Source organism: Aegilops tauschii, chromosome 1 (assembly GCF_002575655.3).
Source record: "Aegilops tauschii subsp. strangulata cultivar AL8/78 chromosome 1, Aet v6.0, whole genome shotgun sequence".
NCBI classification, from domain to species: Eukaryota; Viridiplantae; Streptophyta; class Magnoliopsida; order Poales; family Poaceae; genus Aegilops; species Aegilops tauschii.
In genome coordinates, this window is record NC_053035.3 from 343,849,055 (window position 1) to 343,869,456 (window position 20,402).

A 20,402-nucleotide genomic window follows, 5' to 3' on the forward strand; every position below is an offset into this window, starting at 1 on the left:
TAAAGAAAGCAAAATAAACGACGCCATAAATAGCTTGTTGTCGGGAGATTAATATGATGGAAAATAGACCCGGGGGCCATAGGTTTCACTAGTGGCTTCTCTCAAGATAGCATAGGTATTATGGTGGGTAAACGAATTATTGTCGAGCAATTGATAGAATTGAGCATAGTTATGAGAATATCTAGGTATGATCATGTATATAGGCATCACGTCTATGACAAGTAGACCGGAACGATTCTGCATCTACTACTATTACTCCACACATCGACCGCTATCCAGCATGCATCTAGAGTATTAAGTTCATAAGAACAGAGTAATGCTTTAAGTAAGATGACATGATGTAGAGGGATAAACTCATGCAATATGATATAAACCCCATCTTTTTATCCTCGATGGCAACAATACAATACGTGCCTTGCTACCGCTGCTGTCACTGGGAAAGGACACCGCAAGATTGAACCCAAAGCTAAGCACTTCTCCTATTGCAAGAAAGATCAATCTAGTAGGCCAAACTAAACTGATAATTCGAAGAGACTTGCAAAGATAACCAATCATACATAAAAGAATTTAGAGGAGATTCAAATATTGTTCATAGATAAACTTGATCATAAACCCACAATTCATCAGATCTCGACAAACACACCGCAAAAGAAGATTACATCGAATAGATCTCCAAGAGAATCGAGGAGAACTTTGTATTGAGATCCAAAGAGAGAGAAGAAGCCATCTAGCTAATAACTATGGACCCAAAGGTCTGAGGTAAACTACTCACACATCATCGGAGAGGCTATGGTGTTGATGTAGAAGCCCTCCATGATCCATGCCCCCTCCAGCGGAGCACCGGAAAAGGCCCCAAGATGGGATCTCACGGGTACAGAAGATTGCGGTGGTGGAGATAGGGTTTTGGCTCCGTATCTGATGTTTCCAGGGTATATGGGTATATATAGGAGGAAGAAGTACGTCGGTGGAGCAACGAGGGGCCCACGAGGGTGGAGGGCGCACCTGGGGGAGGTGGGTGCGCCCCCTGCCTCGTGCCTTCCTCGTTGATTGCTTTATGTAGACTCCAAGTCCTCTGGATCACGTTTGTTCCGAAAATCACGTTCCCGAAGGTTTCATTCCGTTTGGACTCCGTTTGATATTATTTTCCTTCGAAACACTGAAATAGGCAAAAAAAAACAACAATTTGGGTTGGGCCTCCGGTTAATAGGTTAGTCCCAAAAATAATATAAAAGTGTATAATAAAGCCCATTGAACATCCAAAACACAATATAATATAGCATGGAACAATAAAAAATTATAGATACGTTGGAGACGTATCAGTCAATCGAGAGACATATAGATAGAGAGACAAAGTGAGTGTGGTCCGACATTCATTGAACAAATACATATGCTTTGGAGAGATATTGTCCGATTGAGCTTTTGGCAAGGGTGAGGGCTGTAAGATAGAGCTTGAGAGATGATCCAATCATAGACGTGTAGATATATTTTGTGCGTGGGAGGAAGCAAGGTCAATCGATCACATAGGGTCGTCGTGCGATCGAAAGAGTGAGACGGGTTGGAGAGAGTGACCTAGATAGACAATGTGTGTGAGAGAGTATACAATGTGAATAAGTCGAATTGGGCTAAAACATGGTGATATATCGTTTTTGTCCGAGAAAGAGCGAGGTCAATCGAGACATACAAAGAGAGAGAGAGAGAGAGAGAGAGAGAGAGAGGGAGAGAGAGAGGGAGAGAGAAAGAGAGAGAGGGAGAGAGAAAGAGAGAGAGAGAGAGCGTTGCCCGCCATGAGGTCGAAAGAGTGGGGGCGGCTTCGATGGACTGACCTAGATAGACAATCTGCGTGAGAGAGTATAGAGTGTGTCGATCGAGGCCCGAACAGGGAGATATATCATTTGTGTGTGAAAGAAAACGAGGTTAAACGAGGCTCAGATAAAGAGAGCGAGATTGAGCGAGTGTGGCCCGCCGTGCGGAAGAAAGAGTGAGACAGTCTCGAGGGAGTGACCTAGATAGACAACGTGCGTGCGTGCACATGAGAGGTTGGGGGGCTAGATAGGCAATGCATGTATTTAGCGCAAGAGGGTGAGAGGGAGAGGGAGAGAGAGCTCGGCATGGGGTGCAATGGCGGGTGTGTGAGGTAAATACATTTCGTAACAGAGTGGATAAAGGGGGTTGTGTAGTTGAGAGAGTTAGAGATCGAAACATGGAGAGATAGAATGGATGTGTGTTGGAAACCGATAGCTTCCTAAGGTGGTTATGAGAGGAAGATTGACCGATACAGGAAGTATGTAGCGTGTGTGCGGGGGGGGGGGGGCTAAAAACAATATTTGAATGTAGATAGTACGAGACTTAATATCGATGTTTCAATTCAGTGTACATTGTAAGATTTGAACTGAGGACCATGCATATGGTTAATTATTTCGAATTCGTGCCATACTAGGTTTCGAAAAGTTGAATTTGACTCGATTTGTTGTGCTATTTTAATGGTCATATGTTTGAATCCACCGAAAAGTTTTCTCACTACCATGGTGTTCATCATATACATATGAATTTGTATTAAAAAAGTAGCGTGGATACAGTGAAATGCGAAATCCACGTTAGAATTGTAGATCGCTATGTGACACACACTCTAATTCAAATAATTAATTATGTGACACACACTCTAATCCACGCTAGCGTGGATACCGTTTCATTTTTTCAAATAAATCCTCATTAATTAATTTATAGGATATCGTTTCGAATGACTAATTATTGCAAGGAAAACACAGGCATGGTAATACATACAGATTCGTTTGCAAATGAAAGAAGATTCGTTTGCATTCTCAAATGTAGGCGCACCAGGCAGACCAGGGTCGTGTCGTGGTGGTCGCGTGTGTCTGACGGACGCTTAGCACCCAGCCACCCACCCCCTCCCTCCCTCCCCCTGATGTCTACTACGCAACCTTCTTCTTGTAGACGTTGTTGGGCCTCCAAGTGCAGAGGTTTGTAGGACAGTAGCAAATTTCCCTCAAGTGGATGACCTAAGGTTTATCAATCCGTGGGAGGCGTAGGTTGAAGATGGTCTCTCTCAAACAACCCTGCAACCAAATAACAAAGAGTCTCTTGTGTCCCCAACACACCCCATACAATGGTAAATTGTATAGGTGCACTAGTTCGGCGAAGAGATGGTGATACAAGTGCAATATGGATGGTAGATATAGGTTTTTGTAATCTGAAATATATAAAAACAGCAAGGTAACTAATGATAAAAGTGAGCGTAAACGATATTGCAATGCTAGGAAACAAAGCCTAGGGTTCATACTTTCACTAGTGCAAGTTCTCTCAACAATAATAACATAATTGGATCACATAACTATCCCTCAACATGCAACAAAGAGTCACTTCCAAAGTCACTAATAGCGGAGAACAAACGAAGAGATTATGGTAGGGTACGAAACCACCTCAAAGTTATTCTTTCCAATCAATCCGTTGGGCTATTCCTATAAGTGTCACAAACAGCCCTAGAGTTCGTACTAGAATAACACCTTAAGACACACATCAACCAAAACCCTAGTGTCACCTAGATACTCCAATGTCACCTCAAGTATCCGTGGGTATGATTATACGATATGCATCACACAATCTCAGGTTCATCTATTCAACCAACACATAGAACCTCAAAGAGTGCCCCAAAGTTTCTACCGGAGAATCAAGACGAAAACGTGTGCCAACCCCTATGCATAGGTTCATGGGCGGAACCCGCAAGTTGATCACCGAAACATACATCAAGTGGATCAATAGAATACCCCATTGTCACCACGGGTATCCCACGCAAGACATACATCAAGTGTTCTCAAATCATTAAAAGACTCAATCCGATAAGATAACTTCAAAGGGGAAACTCAATCCATTACAAGAGAGTAGAGGGGGAGAAACATCATAAGATCCAACTATAATAGCAAATCTCGCGATACATCAAGATCGTATCACCTCAAGAACACGAGAGAGAGAGAGAGAGAGAGAGATCAAACACATAGCTACTGGTACATACCTCAGCCCCGAGGGTGAACTACTCCCTCCTCGTCATGGAGAGCGCCGGGATGATGAAGATGGCCACCGGTGAGGGATTCCCCCTCTCTGGCAGGGTGCCGGAACAGGGTCCCGATTGGTTTTTGGTGGCTACAGAGGCTTGCGGCGGCGGAACTCCCGATCTATTCTGTTCCCCGATCGTTTTAGGGTATATGGATATATATAGGCGGAAGAAATATGTCAGGGGAGCCACGAGGGGCCCACGAGGGTGGAGGGGCGCCCCCCTGCCTCGTGCCTCCCTCGTTGCTTTCCTGACATGCACTCCAAGTCTCCCGGGTTGCTTTTCTTCCAAAAATAACTTCTCTAGAAGGTTTCATTCCGTTACGACTCCGTTTGATATTCCTTTTCTCCGAAACACTGAAAGAAGGGAAAAACAGGAACTGGCACTGGGCTCTGGGTCAATAGGTTAGTCCCAAAAATAATATAAAAGTGCATAGTAAAGCCCATAAAACATCCAAGATGGACAATATAATAGCATGAATACTTCATAAATTATAGATACGTTGGAGACGTATCACCCCCCTCCCCCCTCCCCCAAAAAAAAGGACGACGACAAAATAAGTTCGCGCTTCCATATTTCGGATTGAAATATCTGGCCGCCCCAATTCCAGCCCTGCAAAATCTCCCTTCTCCACCGTCCCCTTCCGCGCCCAGATTGATCAAATCCCTAATTCGCCGCCAACCCAAGCAAAGTTCGAATCGCCCCTCGTCTTGTCTCTTTCCCCACCTGTGTGCCGGACGCAACGACGAAGACGACGGTCGCGCTTCACCACCACACTGGAGCTACCTCATCTACGCCCTCGTCCACCGCACCGGGTGGTCCACCGACAACGTCGGCCGCCGCAACCGACGTGCCTCACAGACACCGACTTCCACCGCATCAGGTGCGCTTCACCGACGCCGTCTCCCAGCTCACCGGGGCTACTTCACTGAGCACATCGTCGTGCCTCCGCCCACCGAGGCCGCTGGGGCTTCACCAACGGCCTCGTCCACCGCATCGTAGCGCTCTGCTGCCACTCAAGATCTGCATCCGTGTGCGGCCAGCCAACGCCAGCGCATCACCCTCAACGGCTCTGAAGTGACCCGCACTCTAGCTAGGCGAGCATGCCCAAACACCGGCCCGAACTAGGTATCCACACATCACTCCCTTGTGCACTGTTCCGACGATGTTTGGATATCCTTTCACTGCTCTCTTACCTTACACGCCTATCCAACTCTGACTTTAACTCTTATTTCTTCTGGAGATATCATCTGAAACAAGCAAATCCATTTTTTAGCAAAGCATGACGGCGCTACGGGATCTGGTACACATCCTGCACACCCGTATAACCTTGTAAGTATCTGTCCTCCGATACAACAGCAAGGTCGATTCCTCTTATTTGATCAGCCATTCGCCGTGTCAAAAATGCAGAGGGGGATGCAAGGAGCACAAGGCCTGCACATCCAAGCAAGTGGTAACATGGACTTGTACATGGAACATCCCAAGCGCAAGCAGAGCTGCAGTGAGCTTGTACAACGAGCTAGCGTAAGTCCCTGCATTTCATTTAATTCGTACTGGCATTCGTGTATGATTTGTGTGCAGTGGCGGATCCACGAATTCAAGTTACCAGGGGCGAACATTTAACTTAAAAAATACGAAGGCACTTGCACTCTGGAAATCAACATAACTTGAGAAATGTGAAGCTACATGCACTTTGAAAACCAGCTAATGATCCAAAGTAGTTCAGATTATAAACACTAAATGATGCAAGCACCAAAAAACACAAAAATGCAACATGGTGTACAAGGACTACAAAATGGTTTGTACCTGCTTGAATTATTTGTTCTCTGGCTGAAAATATCGAAGTGTAATTGCACCTATAACCAGTGCGCAAACTGCATATCAATATATCTATCCTGCACAAGTATGCCAATAGTTTCAAACAACAGATTAGAAAAGTATTTATGCTACATTGTCATGATACGGGGACTTTCTGGTAGATGGCCTCGACGTTTCCTCAAGCCATGAAAATGCACTACAATTTGCTTGTCATCAATGCCTGCAAATCTCTATGTCTCTCTCAACATAGCAGATCATCATTAGACACTAAATCCTTCAATGGGAGCTTGCAAAATGCTTGCATTAGATGCCTCATTAGACACCATATGTTCATCACCAGGAGCATGTAAAATGTTTGCATCAAATCCTTCATTACCAGTCTGTTCATTAGACACTTCAGGCTCAAGAACAACATGAGCTTGGATGTTTGCACCGGAAACTTGATTAGATTCATCAGATTCAGTCAGTTCAATATTCATTGGGGGAGTTATAAAATAAGTAGAAATTGGTTTCATTTTCTCATAGATTCCCTACATACAAGCAGTTTTACAACACCGTCAGGTTTAACTATTGGCCAGAAATTGGAGAGTTGAATTAGATATAATCAGGGATGTGATGTACCTGCTCATTGCGCATGCTACTCTTGCAAACTGCGACTGTCCGTTTGTGCAAGCTCGATGCCATGCCAGTGCTGCCGCCGCTGCCTCCCACGCAGGCTACACCCAGGGTTGGATCTTCATATTCTTGTCCTTCCGTTCGCTTGAAGCCCGGCGACCGCCCTCCAACGAGGGCGCGAGGAAGTGTTGTGTCGGTCTATCCAGCGGCGGCTATGTTAGGAGCGAACCAGACTGGAGGCTGGAGCGGATGAATTGGGATTTTTCCTGCTGTCGATCGATATGGGAGGCGCTTGTTTGGGCCGCGAGCCTGCTGTAGGGCCTGCCTTGCACTTATGTTATTGGCCTATCCAAATTGAAACATTTTTCTTCATTTTTTACATTGCCTGCTCGTGCGTTGGGACGAACAAAACTAGCCTGGGCCAACCTGGATGACTCAAACTAGGTGCATACTTTCGAGCCACCCGAGGCGGCCGCCCATACCAGCCCCTATGGTGGCGTCGCCCCTTTTTTGCGTGTATGATAGGGGTAGTGAAAAATATTCCAGTGGCGCTTTTGATTTACCCACAGAATGGTTGAATTGCTTGTTTCTATGAATTGAGCTCGCCAATAATGTGAAGGATGCCAGTCTTTTCATCCTATTGTAGATTGCTTAGATCTCAATATGCCAAAAGTAATCGCATGAAATATACAGTAAAAGCCAGTGTGATGTGTGTGGCTACAACTAGTCTGACTACATATCCTCATATAACATATCAAGGACGCACCATCTTACCAGATTAACCATTCGACTTACCAATGCAGTGTGGGAAGAAAGAAGTATTGGGACTGCGTATCCAAGCAATTGATGCCATGGACTCCTTCGTACAACCTTGTAAGCGAAAAAGAAGTTGCAGTGTGCCTGTACAAAGAACTAGCGTAAGTTCAGTTACCTACTTCTCGGAATTTTAGTTAGCCACTTATTGCAAAATTGTTCAATTACGTTGCTTGGCTTAATTTAGTTTGCTACTAATTACATAATGCCACAGCCTGTTAATCCTATTATAGACTGCGCCTATCTATGTGTTTGATACTTACTGTTAAGAATTACATGTTTGCCTGAACTTAAATAGCTACTTGTTTGTTTAACTTCTTTGCTGCTGCAACAACGGGTTACAATGATGTTAATAACTACTTTTCAGCATCGAATTGAAACTCTTTTATTCTTTGTTTGTTTAACTGATTTGCTGTTATAACTCCCAGTTGAGATGTTTTGCTAACTTCAACTTTTCTGAATCCAATCGAAACTTTAATGGAAAAACATGTTAGCCCAAGATCAAAGAGCGAGGTCCCCATGGACGTTATATCATCCCACAGCAGTGGCACTGGCCCAATCGTGCATTATGAATTGCCAACTGCTGATGTTCTAGAGGCTAAACTAGTGGTAGAAAGAGATTCTGCTTGTGCACTTAGATATGAAGTTGACATGTTGAGGAAGCAAACAACACAATCAGTAGCAGTACTGAATACAACCATTAAATATTTGGTGGATTTCAAAACGAAGCAAGCTGAGGCTGACCATATTGTTAAGGTCCTGAAGGAAAAAAGGAAATTAAATTCCCACTTGGTAAATCATAGGTGAAATGTTCTTTCCATCGTTGAATAACCTTTGTGTTGTTTGTTCATGTAATCAATCAAACCATTTGTATTAGAGATCATGTAATAATTGTTTTTTGTTTTTTGGTTTGTAATTTTATTTGAGCACAAGCCTGTATTAATTGATAAGACTCGGAGACATTTCATTTTGATTGCTGTGCCAGACCTACAAATATGCCAATCAGGCTGAATGTGCACTCAGCAATAATAGTAGTATAGATGGACCATAAGTGGCATGCATCGGAAAGGGCCAAGATGCTGTAGTAGCTTGGCTAAAAAAAGGATGCTGTTGTAGCAAAGAAAAGTACAGCGGCCTGGCTTATGTATGTTAGTTGATATTATTGATCCATATACTCTATAAGTGTTTATATGTATGTTAGTTCTGTACATTCTTGGTTGATTGACTCGGTATTTGAATCTTGATACATCGCTTGTGTACATATCTAAATGGGAGTACACATTATGTTGCGTGTGACATTTGAGTTGGACATGAAGTGTTCCAAATATTCGAATTCCCCTTAAACTGGATTCTAGCTTCTAAATTTGAGTATCGGCATTTGTAAACCATATTCATATATGACAGTGGAATACATCTTTGTCGTCCTTTTGAAGATATATAAAAACACATAGAATGATTTATAAAGATTCATATAGGAATACAAAATGGATTCGAATTTAGTTGCCAGGGTAAACGTGGATGCTTATTGTCCCAAAATTCGAAAGAAGCGACAAAATGTCCACTCCCACGTCGGCTGCCCGAAGCCAGGTGTTTGGGAGATGGAAATTACTGTCCACCCATTACACGGACAATCCATCGGCCCGATTTCTACTGCTCTAAATAGGGGTAGGATAGTAACTTCAATTAGACCTGACACGACCGCCTCCGAGCCCATTCCGACACGGTGGGCGCCAAACATGGGCGGCAAAACACATTTGATTCAAGCTCGTCCGAAAGACCTCTGTTTCTCCCTCCATTTCCCCATTCATACACGGTGGGCGGCAAAACAAACTTGACTCGGCCGAACTCGATGTAGGCAAATATTTTCAATAGGGGCAGGTTTGTAACTTCACTCAGACGTGACACAACCGCCCTACCTGTCAGCCCCGTTCATACACCGTGGGCGCCAACCACCCTCTCCTCGCCCGAAATCACTCTGGGCAAATATTGGTGAGATGCGAGATTACCGTCGTATCCCCAACCGATGAGGCGTCCAAATTTTGAACGGGGGCTAAGTTCGTAACTTTCCCATATTTCAGACAGGCGCATCCCAAAAACATGGTTCCCCGTACCTCTCCCTCCATTTTCCCATTCATACACCGTCCGCGCTAGAACACCATCCCCACACCAGCCTCCGTCCGCCACCCCATCCATCGTCGTCGTCCTCCATCACATCCATCGCCGCCGTCCTCCACCACATCCATCGCCACCGTCCTCCACCATGCCGGAGCGCCTACCAAGACCACGTTGTCCACTGCTAGAGATGGACGTTTCTCATCCACGGCGACGGACCAAGAGCCTTGCATCACGTCCTCTCGCTTCATCGGTGCCGTCGTCCTCTTTGTCGGGGCCGCTCACACGACCTTCTCTTCCACCGCAATGGGACTTATCCCCCGATGCACCCGTCTACCGTCGCAGATCTGCTTCAACGCCACTGACAGCCATCGCACCCCCGATGCCTACACGGCGCCGCAAGAGAGGTGGTACTTCATATCTCCTCAACAACCAGAAAATAGATCTTAACTTGGTTACTCTACTTTCTTTTCAGCTCTTAGAATTTAGTTCTTAGTTCGAAGCAAACAATGGCTGCTAAATATCATTTCCCCGGTTTCCCCCTTTTATGATCACTATACGATCAGAATACATGCTTCGTGTCATAATAGCACTGCTCGACCCATCAAGCTAAACAAGCTTAGTTGTTCAAATACGAATCTGATATTATTAAAATAGATTTATTTAATTGGTCAGCTAAATGTTCCAAAATTAGTTTCGAAAATGCATGTTCGCCGCTCGGGTGTGTATCTCTATAGGGTGCCCACGGTGGGCCGGCCCACCCTGGGATTTTGGGTCGTCCCAGGCCCCGATTCCCCTATGTTCTGCTGTGCGCTTCCGATCTCTACTCGCCCCCAGCCGCCTGCCTCGCCGGCGACTTGCCGTCCCCGGACGGCATGACTCTAGGAGGAGACGCTGGACTAACAGGAGGTCAGGAGCCGCTCGCCCAACAGCGTCACCGCTGCCCGGGCGCGCCGCCGTGCCTACCTTTCCAGTACGTTCAGGGCTCAGGCGTGCAGCACCCACTAAGCCAACCCGATTTATCCTGAGATAAGTCCTCAACACTCAGCAGCTACTCCTCATCACCCATTTTCTAATTGATTAATTACTCATTAGGCAGGACTGTCATTAGGGTTTGTTGTGTGCTTAGTGCTACCTACACTTAATGGTTCATATGTATTTCGGTAATCTTTAGTACCTGTAAAGTTCACAGGGTTTTCAAAATTCCGGCCCTAGGAACAGACACTAGTCATTTTGGATTGTTGGTCGTAGTGACATTGACCCAGATTACTACTGCAAGCCAGGTCTGTTGAAAATTTTACTTGCTGTCTTAATCATTGGATATAATATCCAATTATTCACGTCGATTAGTTGCAAACAATAAGTGCTAGACAAACTTCTTGATTCAGATTTTGGACGGTCTCTTACTGCAGATACAATTCTGCATACTTGTCCTAGTAAGCTCACAAGTAAATGATTGATTCACTACATCTATGCTTGCCTTGTCATATTTGTTGTCAATATTGTTTTAGGATGGACCACCCTGTTTCTAAATACTGCAACCGTAGACATGAGTGAATAGTATTTCTCTATGTGATCTCTTCCATCATGTGTGGGCAACGAACATTGCATTGTATAGAAAGAAAGTGTCATTTCCAGCATTTACATAGGCTTCGATCTTTTACAGGGAATACAATCTGCCTACTTGCTTTGTGTCGCACTACCAACACTTCACCCTTGAAGCTAAACATTATGTCACTCATAATTCCTTAGTTTATTTGTTCAAATACGAATTTCATATGATTCTAATGTTCCTACTTCAGTTTTGAAATGTGTGTCTGCCTGTTATAGAGACATAAGGGGTTTGTATTTCTGTGTGTGGTCTGGTCAGCACGGTTGGGGGTGAACTTTGCATATGCAGGGGTTTATAGGGAGACACTCTTCGAGTTGAATCCGCAATGCATTCCATAGATAATCTAACTACTTTTTATGTTTTCATGAATCTCAGATTCTGAACAGCATCATAATGATTATTAGCTTGCGCACATGAAAAGAATAAAGCAGAACAATGCCATGGCTGTCAAACTTGGCATTAAGGGACTGAAATCAAGTCTGGATGCAATGCAATGCAAACGCTCTCCACATACATATTCATGCTCAGAATATGATCCTAACAGTGATTCTGAGCTAGAGGGAGACCTAAGTCAATGTAGCTCCCTAGTGGAGGAGTCAGAGGAAGATGCCCTATCTTATTCACCCATCAAGGTGCTTGCTCTAACTTTCCAAGGTTATATTTGTCGCACATATCTTGCAACTGATGCTTTGCATTGCTTCTACTTTGTTGAACTGCCATTAGCTTAGTTTACACATCGTGTATGTGAATACGCCCTGCCTATCCATTTTCAGTACATATTCCATCTGTCATCATACCATATTTATCCATGCAAATGTTGTTCTTGTGTATCAGAGTTCAAAAGAAAGAGGGCGATTGCTGATCATGGAGGAGCACAAGCAAAGTATTTGGAAAAGGTAGTGGCACCTGATAAATCAAATAGCCCATTAGGTGTAGTTGCAATATCACCTGACCCACAAAACACCCCAACTCTAGCAGACTCTAGCCCTACTACACTGGTCATTTCTGATGCCCCAACTCAGCAGACCCCAACTGCAGCAAACATTATGATTATGCCAGTTGACATAGCACCAGCTCTACGACGCAAAACCCCCATTCCAGCAAAGAGTACACCAAATCCAGTTGTCAAATCCCTTTTCGAACCAGAGAGAGCCCCAATTGCAGCAAATATGACCCCTGTTCCATTTCTTCCCAGTTTAGAAGACAAAGCTTATATTGTTGTCAGGAACTTTGTGCGCATCTTTCCTTCATGGAAAGATTATACCGCAGACACAGAACAGTTTCCAGTCTTCCTCCGCAACTTACGCGTAAGTAATGTACTAATGTTATTCATGGTCATTGCTGCATATGTTTCTGCTGACAGAAGACACAAGATTTCATTCTTTTAAATAGGTGAGGACCAAACTGGATTGTGAAGACGAGCAATGGTTGGTTGCGCTTTTCAAGCACTCGTTGATGAAGTATCGTTCCTACCTGAGGCAAGCGCACTTCGATGGCAAGCCTCTAAACGAAATTTCTGTAAAGTCTCTGGTGCTACATTTATCCGACGGTGACTGGAATAATCTTGTTACAAATTGGTCTCGGCTGCAGCGTAAGGTACTATCTATGATATCACATCACAATTTGAACTACATTTCTGCATTTGCCTTAACGTCTCACTTGTACGAAAACTGTTAGCAGAAGAACATTCATTCTCAAGGGACCACAGAATCTCGCAACTATACTGCACACTGCATTGCTCTTGTGAGTACCTCTTGCCCTGTACGACCATACTTACTTTCATAGCTGTTTGATTATGTAGCATCACTGCACATGTTAGCCTCGTTATCGTCCATTTGGTGGACATTATAAGATCCGTATGGACTCTTACATAAATTTAGAATCAACCCAATGCTTTTGAAGAGGTTTAGCTCTGCAGTCCTCTTGTAAGGACTAAACGTCGTCTATCACTGTACTTACATTAACAGCTACTCCCTCCGTCCCATAATATAAGAACGTTTTGTACAGTACACCAGTGTTCAAAACACTCTTGTATTATGGGAAGAGGGATTGGTTCATTGTGTAGCATTCTGCATCTTATCTCCCTCGCCCACCATTTACTAAAAAAGATCATATCTATATTTAATCTTACCAAAAAGTAGAATACACAGACAATACCAGTGCAGAAGTGTAGCCCATTGCTCTTGTCAGTACATTTTGTCCTGTAATGCTTGTACTTCCAGGGATTGGTAGTTGATTATGTAGCATCAATCTGCATCTTATCTTCATTATCCTCTATCCCTTCCAGTATTATCATATCTATAATTACTCTCTACAAAATGTAGAGTACATGCAATGCTTACGAAGAAGATTATGTGCTGAAATTCTTGAGTTATCCCTCCCTTGACATGGAGAAGGGCATTATAAAGACGGTGTTAACTGTTAATGTAAGTCAGTCCTTCTAAAGCCTTTATCCTCAACTGCTGTTTAATTTGCGCATACTCCCTATCGTTTACTGCTGTTTAGTTTGCTGTTTCTACCAAAATGCATGTTCGCAAGAACCGTAAGTTCTAAGTTTTACTTGTAAAACCAAATTCCTTATTCATACCATGCACATTACTCAATACTCCCTATATGTATGCTTGTTTTTATGGATCTATAATCCAGTGTGTGGTGAAGCAGCCCACGTTTGCACCTTGTCATCTCCTGTTTTATCTTACTGATGTGGCTGATGATATGAACAACATGCCATGCACATTAACCAAAATAGATACAATGATTTTCTTTGCCCTTCATCTATGCTTGTTATGTTGACATGGTAATCCAGTAGTGTGGTGAAGCTCCCCGCATTATGAACAATGCCAAATTATGCTATTGATATTTTGAACTTACTCTTTATTTTCTAATTTGAAATTGGATGGAATTGACAGCACGGTTATCATCTTTGTTTATACACGTGCAAAACCTGTCATCTCTCTGCTTTGTTTCAGGGTGATATGCCTGGTTGCATGCACAAGTCTGCTGAAGGCTGTGAGACAAACCCAACATATATTGCAGCAAAGAAGGCAAAACATCTTGAAGATAGCGAGACAACCCCAAAGTCTTGTCTTGATGCAGTGTTCAAGTTACTTGTGACTAGCAGTTAGACAAGCTCACAGAATTCATTGTTTGAATCACTTCGACTTCTTCAGTCCCAAGTTCTAGCAGAAAGGCATTCTGCAACTCAACTTCGACTTGAAGTCCTATTTCTAAGAAAGATTGCGGAGAACACCAATGAGAACCTCATCGCTAAACAGCTACACCTGGAAGATATGACCGACATGCTAGCTCGGTCTCACAGCCTTGCTCAGCAGCTTGCGCAGCAGTTCCCGCGCAAGGCTAACCTTTCTTGAACTGTCTTGGAAGTGGTCTCGGTTCAGTATTATTTTGTTACGCTGCAATGGTGCCCAGTTTTTGTAATCTGCTTCTTCGTTGCTCGTTATGATCACTGGTGGCGAACTTCGATGCCCAGTGGATGTAATATACCATAAATCCTTTATTGTATAGTGTAGGTTTATTCTTAGTTACTATGCCGTAATTTCTTTATTGTATAGAGTAGGTTTGTTCTTAATTCTTACTAGTTACTGCCATCATTCGCTATCTGAAAAATAATCAGATGTAGTCGACTGTAACATCCCAAATTTTCAATTTGGTATGTTATACATAGATCATCATTGCATATCATATTTTATTGCATTTTGACAAATCCTCGATAAATACTAAGCAACTCAAGGACCCTCTGAGAGAGTTGGGGATTTTCTCGAAATTTTCATATTTGATTTCCATCAAATAATAAAACGAAAATTTTTGGTTTTAATTATTTTCTCTCCGGGAAAAATATTTCATTAAAAATAAATGAGAGGAGAAAATATGACTTCTCCAAAACAATTGAAATATTGGAGGAAAAGTGTTAAAATCATTTATTGGATTTTATTCGGAGTTTATTTGCAATTTTAATTGCATTAAAAAATATAGCATGTTTTCAAAGAAATTATTTTGTGTCAAAAAAATGTTCACCCTGTTCTAAATATTCTAACTAGACGAGGACAATTTGTTTTATCTTTTTTGGATTTTTATTTATTTTTCTACGAATTTTTCGGTGGAACGTTTAAAAAAAACCCGCGCCGCGCCCGACCGGGCCGAGGCCCAGCCGAGCCGCCGGCCCACCCCGCCGTCTCCCTCGCGCAGCCGCTCGCCGCCACCGCGCCCGAGTCCGCCTCGAGCACGGCCGCCACCGCCTTGCCCCCTCCCCCACGCCACCAGCCCCCCCCCCCTCATAAATACCCCCCGCCGCCGCCCTCCCTCTCACCCCGAGCCCGCCCGAGCCGCCGCCGCTGGGAGCCCGCACCGCCGCCGCCTAGCGCCGCCGCCGGAGCCGCCCCTCGCCGCCCCGAGCCCCGCCGCACCCCGCCGCCCCTCGCCGGAGCCAGCCGAGCCCCGCCGGAGCCCGCCCCGACGAGGTATTACCTCGCCGTCGTTTGCCAGTTTTGTTTAAAAAAACTGTTCGTTTAAAAAAAACCCTAGATCAGTTTATTTCTTTGGTTTTGTTATTTTGTGAGCGTTCACCGACTCGTTCGTTTTAACGAACGCGTTCGTCGGATTTTCTCTGTTAACGAACGTCCGTTCTTTAACCGTTCGTCCGTTTTTCTTTATCGTCGGATTTTTCCGCGATTATCTCAGATCTCGATTTCTGATCGAATCTTCGTTTCTGTTTAACTTTTCGCTCGTTTATCGGAATCAGGCGATTCAAGCGCCTAGAGTTTCGTCTCGAAATTCTCTTTCCGTTTAACCTACTCAAACAAGTTTTTGCTACTGTAAAATTTGACCTAGATCCAGATTAGTAAACGAAGCTTGTTTCTTTCGCAGTTTGACTTTCGTTGCTTCGTTCGAGTTGATTCTTTTTGCAAACCGGAGTTCTTAAGTTGAACTTTCTGGTTGGATCTTTCATTCGAGTTTTACCTGTGCATTAGATGAGTACTTATTGTGTGCTTGTTTGTTTGCGATAGAGTACCCGGAGTGTGCCGCTTGTTACTTCGAATCGCTAGGTTTCGCGGATCATCAGCAAGGCAAGTAACACTTTGATCATACTTTCCATACCCAGTTTTATTGCATTAGAATTGGGAAGTAGTTGAGGTAGTACCTATTACCTGTTCTCTTATCAAACCCTTGGGAGTTACTTCTACGTTGCTATTATATTGCCATGCTATGCTCGTAGACGTGGATTGGGTTTGAGAGATATTCATGACAGATGTGAGATTGTTAATAATGGTTTACCTAAGGTGGCAACTAAAACTCACATCTGGGTGGATTGAGGCACCTGGAGAATCCAGGGTTGTCTGTTTGTATAAGGACCGCCACCCAGGCTCAAAGGGATCATAAGATTATTCATGCTAGAAACTTCCGTGTGCAGCCACAAGCTATTATGGGCTCTAGCATAGTTGAGTAGGTTACATGATCTCTTGAAGAGGTGGGCTAGCAGATGTAGGGGAAAGTAGGTGTACCGGTCCACCCGGAGTAAAGAGTGATTGTTCCTGAAAGACTGTGTCTCGGTCATCCGTTTCTCAAACATCATGCAGTGCGAGAATCAAGCCGAGGCGATCGAGTCTTGTGGGGAAAAGTGCGCAAACCTCTGCAGAGTGTACAAACTAATCATGGTTAGCCATGTCCCCAGTTATGGACAATTTGAGTATCTAGTACCTGGATTATCATTTGAATCTCATCACCATGTTACTTGTAATTAATTTTGTTGGGGTAATGATGACTTTTAATTGGGATTGAGATGCTGTCAACCATCTCAATGTTCAACAACCACCATGATAGTTAAATAAAATTTATTCCTTTGAAGTAGGGAAAAATTGGCCTTTTCGCAAAAACTTAACCGTAGAGCTTTCCACCAGCCATATATGCATGTAGTATAGCATTATTATTGTTCATTATTCTCTATGTGTTACATTGCCAGCATATTCCATGTGCTGACCCATTTTTGGGCTGCAACGTTTCATGTTGCAGACTTTTCAGACGACGAGTAAGGTGCCTTAGGTCGTGGTCTTATACTCAGTGATGTCGTTGGAGTTGATGGACTCACTTATCTTCCAAGTCTTCCGCTGTTATCGTATTTAGATGGCCTTAAGACATATTTATCATACTTAATCTCTTTGGAGATATTCGATGTAATAAGTGTGTGATTGCTACTCTGTTATAAATCCTCCATTTGTACTGTGCGTGTCAGCATTACTGATCCAGGGATGACACTGGTGCACAGCAGCACAGACCATTTGAGGTCTGGTCGCTACAAAGGTGGTATCAGAGCACACGCTGACTGTAGGACACGACCACTAAGCCTAAGCCCTAGAACACTTCTCTCTTCTCATTTCTGACCCCTCTCCACTTTTCTAGTCTTTTAGGAATGGCGGATGCAAGGAGCTGGAGGAAGAACTTAAGGCTACACGCGAGGATTATATGGAGGAAATCATCGCACTAGTAGGGAAGAATGACGACCTGGAGAAGAAGATTGGAGTATTCATGGGAAATCCAATGCCAAAAGCAAAGGATGACGAATGCACTTGTCCGGATAACTACATCATCATCGACGACACTGACTCGGAACCAAGTGAAGATGACTTTGTTGACGAAGCTGGAGCAGACATCATGGAGTCTTCAACGGATCAGAATTTCTAGTAGACCACCATATCAGTAGTAGTTTTCCCCCACTTAATAGTATAGTTCAAGCACTTTGTAACGCTAGTTAGATCGATTGTTATGCCTTGTTTGAATTGATTGAGTGATATTGATTGTATTTGTCTCATGAGCATATGGGTAGTGTTTTCCCTCTAGACCTCATTCTATTCTTAACTCTCATCTTTTCTAACCTATCAGATGCCTCCGAGACGCGACACCGGATTTGTTTTCCCACCAGAGATCACCCAGTTGATTCAGCAACAGAATGCCCTGATGCAAGTGTTAGTGCAGAACCAAGGCAACAACAACAACAACCCACCGCCACCACCACCTGTTGATCACTTAGCCCGTTTCTTGAGGCTAAACCCGCCGGTGTTTTCCAGTAGCACCGAGCCGATTGTTGCAGATGATTGGCTCCGCAAAGTTGGAAGGGAGTTGACCACTGCAGGATGCACAGATGCGGAAAGAGTGCGTTTTGCCGCACATCAGCTTGATGGACCCGCAGCATCATGGTGGGAGAATTATACAGCCACGCACCCTATTGACACTGTCACATGGGACCAGTTTCAGCAAGCTTTCCGTACAGCTCATGTTTCAGCAGGAGCTATGGCTATGAAGAAGCGCGAGTTTCGCAACCTACGCCAAGGAGGACGCACCGTAGGCCAGTATGTGGAGGATTTCAGTAAGTTAGCACGTTATGCACCAGATGACGTTGCTACAGATGCTGCCAAGCAGGAGAAATTTTTGGAAGGACTGAATGATGAACTGAGTATGCAGTTGATGGTAGCAACCTTCAACAACTACCAGGAGCTGGTAGATAGAGCTCTCATGATTGAAGGGAAGCAACAGCAGATTGAAAACCGTAAGAGGAAGTATGGACAAGGGAAGTACAATTCTGGAGCTCAGCAGAAGCCACGATTTGCCCCGAAACCGGGAGGACAGTTTCAGCATACCCATGGAGGAGGTAGTTCGCACAACCATAATGGCTCCAAGAATGGTAATGGGAATGGAGGAAGCAACGGACAGAACCGTACCAACCCATCTACCCCAGCCAAGAGGGATCTAAGTCATGTTACTTGTTTCAAGTGCCAGAAGACTGGACATTATGCAACTGATTGTCCTGAAGCCCAAAATGGAAATGGCAATGGAAGCTCTGGGAAGAAGCCGAACCCGTTCAACAAAGGACATGTGAACCACGTGAGCGTGGAGGAGGTTGAAGCTCAGCCTGATGCAGTAATAGGTAAGTTTTTGGTTAAGTCATTTACTGCAACCGTTCTTTTCGATACTGGTGCATCGCATTCATACATATCAAGGGGATTTGTGAATAAGTTTAAGCTGTCCACCCAAGTTCTCAAAACCCCTATGTTAGTAACCTCGCCAGGAGCAGAGTATATGGCAAGCCAAGGATGTTTTCAGATACCATTGGCCATTGGTAGACATGTTTTCCCCTCAGACCTCATAGTTTTGGAGTCGCAAGGTTTGGATGTGATTTTGGGAATGGATTGGCTATCGTTGTATGGAGGAAACATCGATTGTGCCAACAAGACGATTTTGCTTACCACCCCGGAAGGAAAAAGGATAAAGTATGTATCCCGGCATATGCCGAAGAGGACTCAAGTGAATTCCTTATCAGGAGTTGTACAGGAGGAAGTACCAGTGGTGAAGGATTATCCGGATGTATTTCCAGAAGAGTTGCCAGGCATGCCGCCAGATAGAGACATTGAGTTCTTGATTGAACTTTTGCCAGGCACAGGGCCAATATCTAAGAGACCGTACAGGATGCCCGCAAAAGATTTGGAGGAAATTAAGAAGCAGATCAAGGAGTTACTGGATAAAGGCTATATTCGCCCAAGTTCGTCACCTTGGGGATCACCAGTACTTCTAGTGGAGAAGAAAGATGGATCGCTGAGGATGGTTGTTGATTACCGTGGGTTGAATGAAGTGACCATAAAAAACAAGTACCCACTGCCGATGATCAATGATTTGTTTGACCGCCTACAAGGAGCTAAAGTATTTTCCAAGATCGATCTACGATCAGGATACCATCAGTTAAAGATTCGAGAGAAGGATATACCTAAGACGGCTTTTACCACCAGATATGGATTGTATGAGTATACCGTTATGTCATTTGGTCTGACTAACGCACCTGCCTATTTTATGAACCTGATGAACAAAGTGTTTATGGAGTTTTTGGATAAGTTCGTCGTGGTGTTCATTGATGATATTTTAGTCTTTTCCAAGAATGAGGAAGAGCATGAGGAGCATTTGCGATTGGTACTTGAGAAGCTCAGAGAACATCAGTTATACGCCAAGTTCAGCAAGTGTGAATTTTGGCTGAAGGAAGTTGGATTCCTTGGACATGTTATTTCTGGAGAAGGAATAGCAGTAGACCCTGCCAAGGTTGACACAGTGACAAGTTGGGAATCACCCACGACAGTTGGAGAAATCCAGAGTTTTCTTGGACTTGCAGGATACTACCGGAGATTCATCGAGAATTTCTCGAGGATTGCTAAGCCCATGACTGAGCTATTGAAGAAGGACACCAAATTCAATTGGCCTGAGGAATGTGAAGCTAGTTTCCAAGAGTTGAAGAAACGATTGGTTACATCACCAGTGTTGATTCTGCCAGATCAACGCAAGGATTATGAAGTTTATTGCGACGCTTCTCGT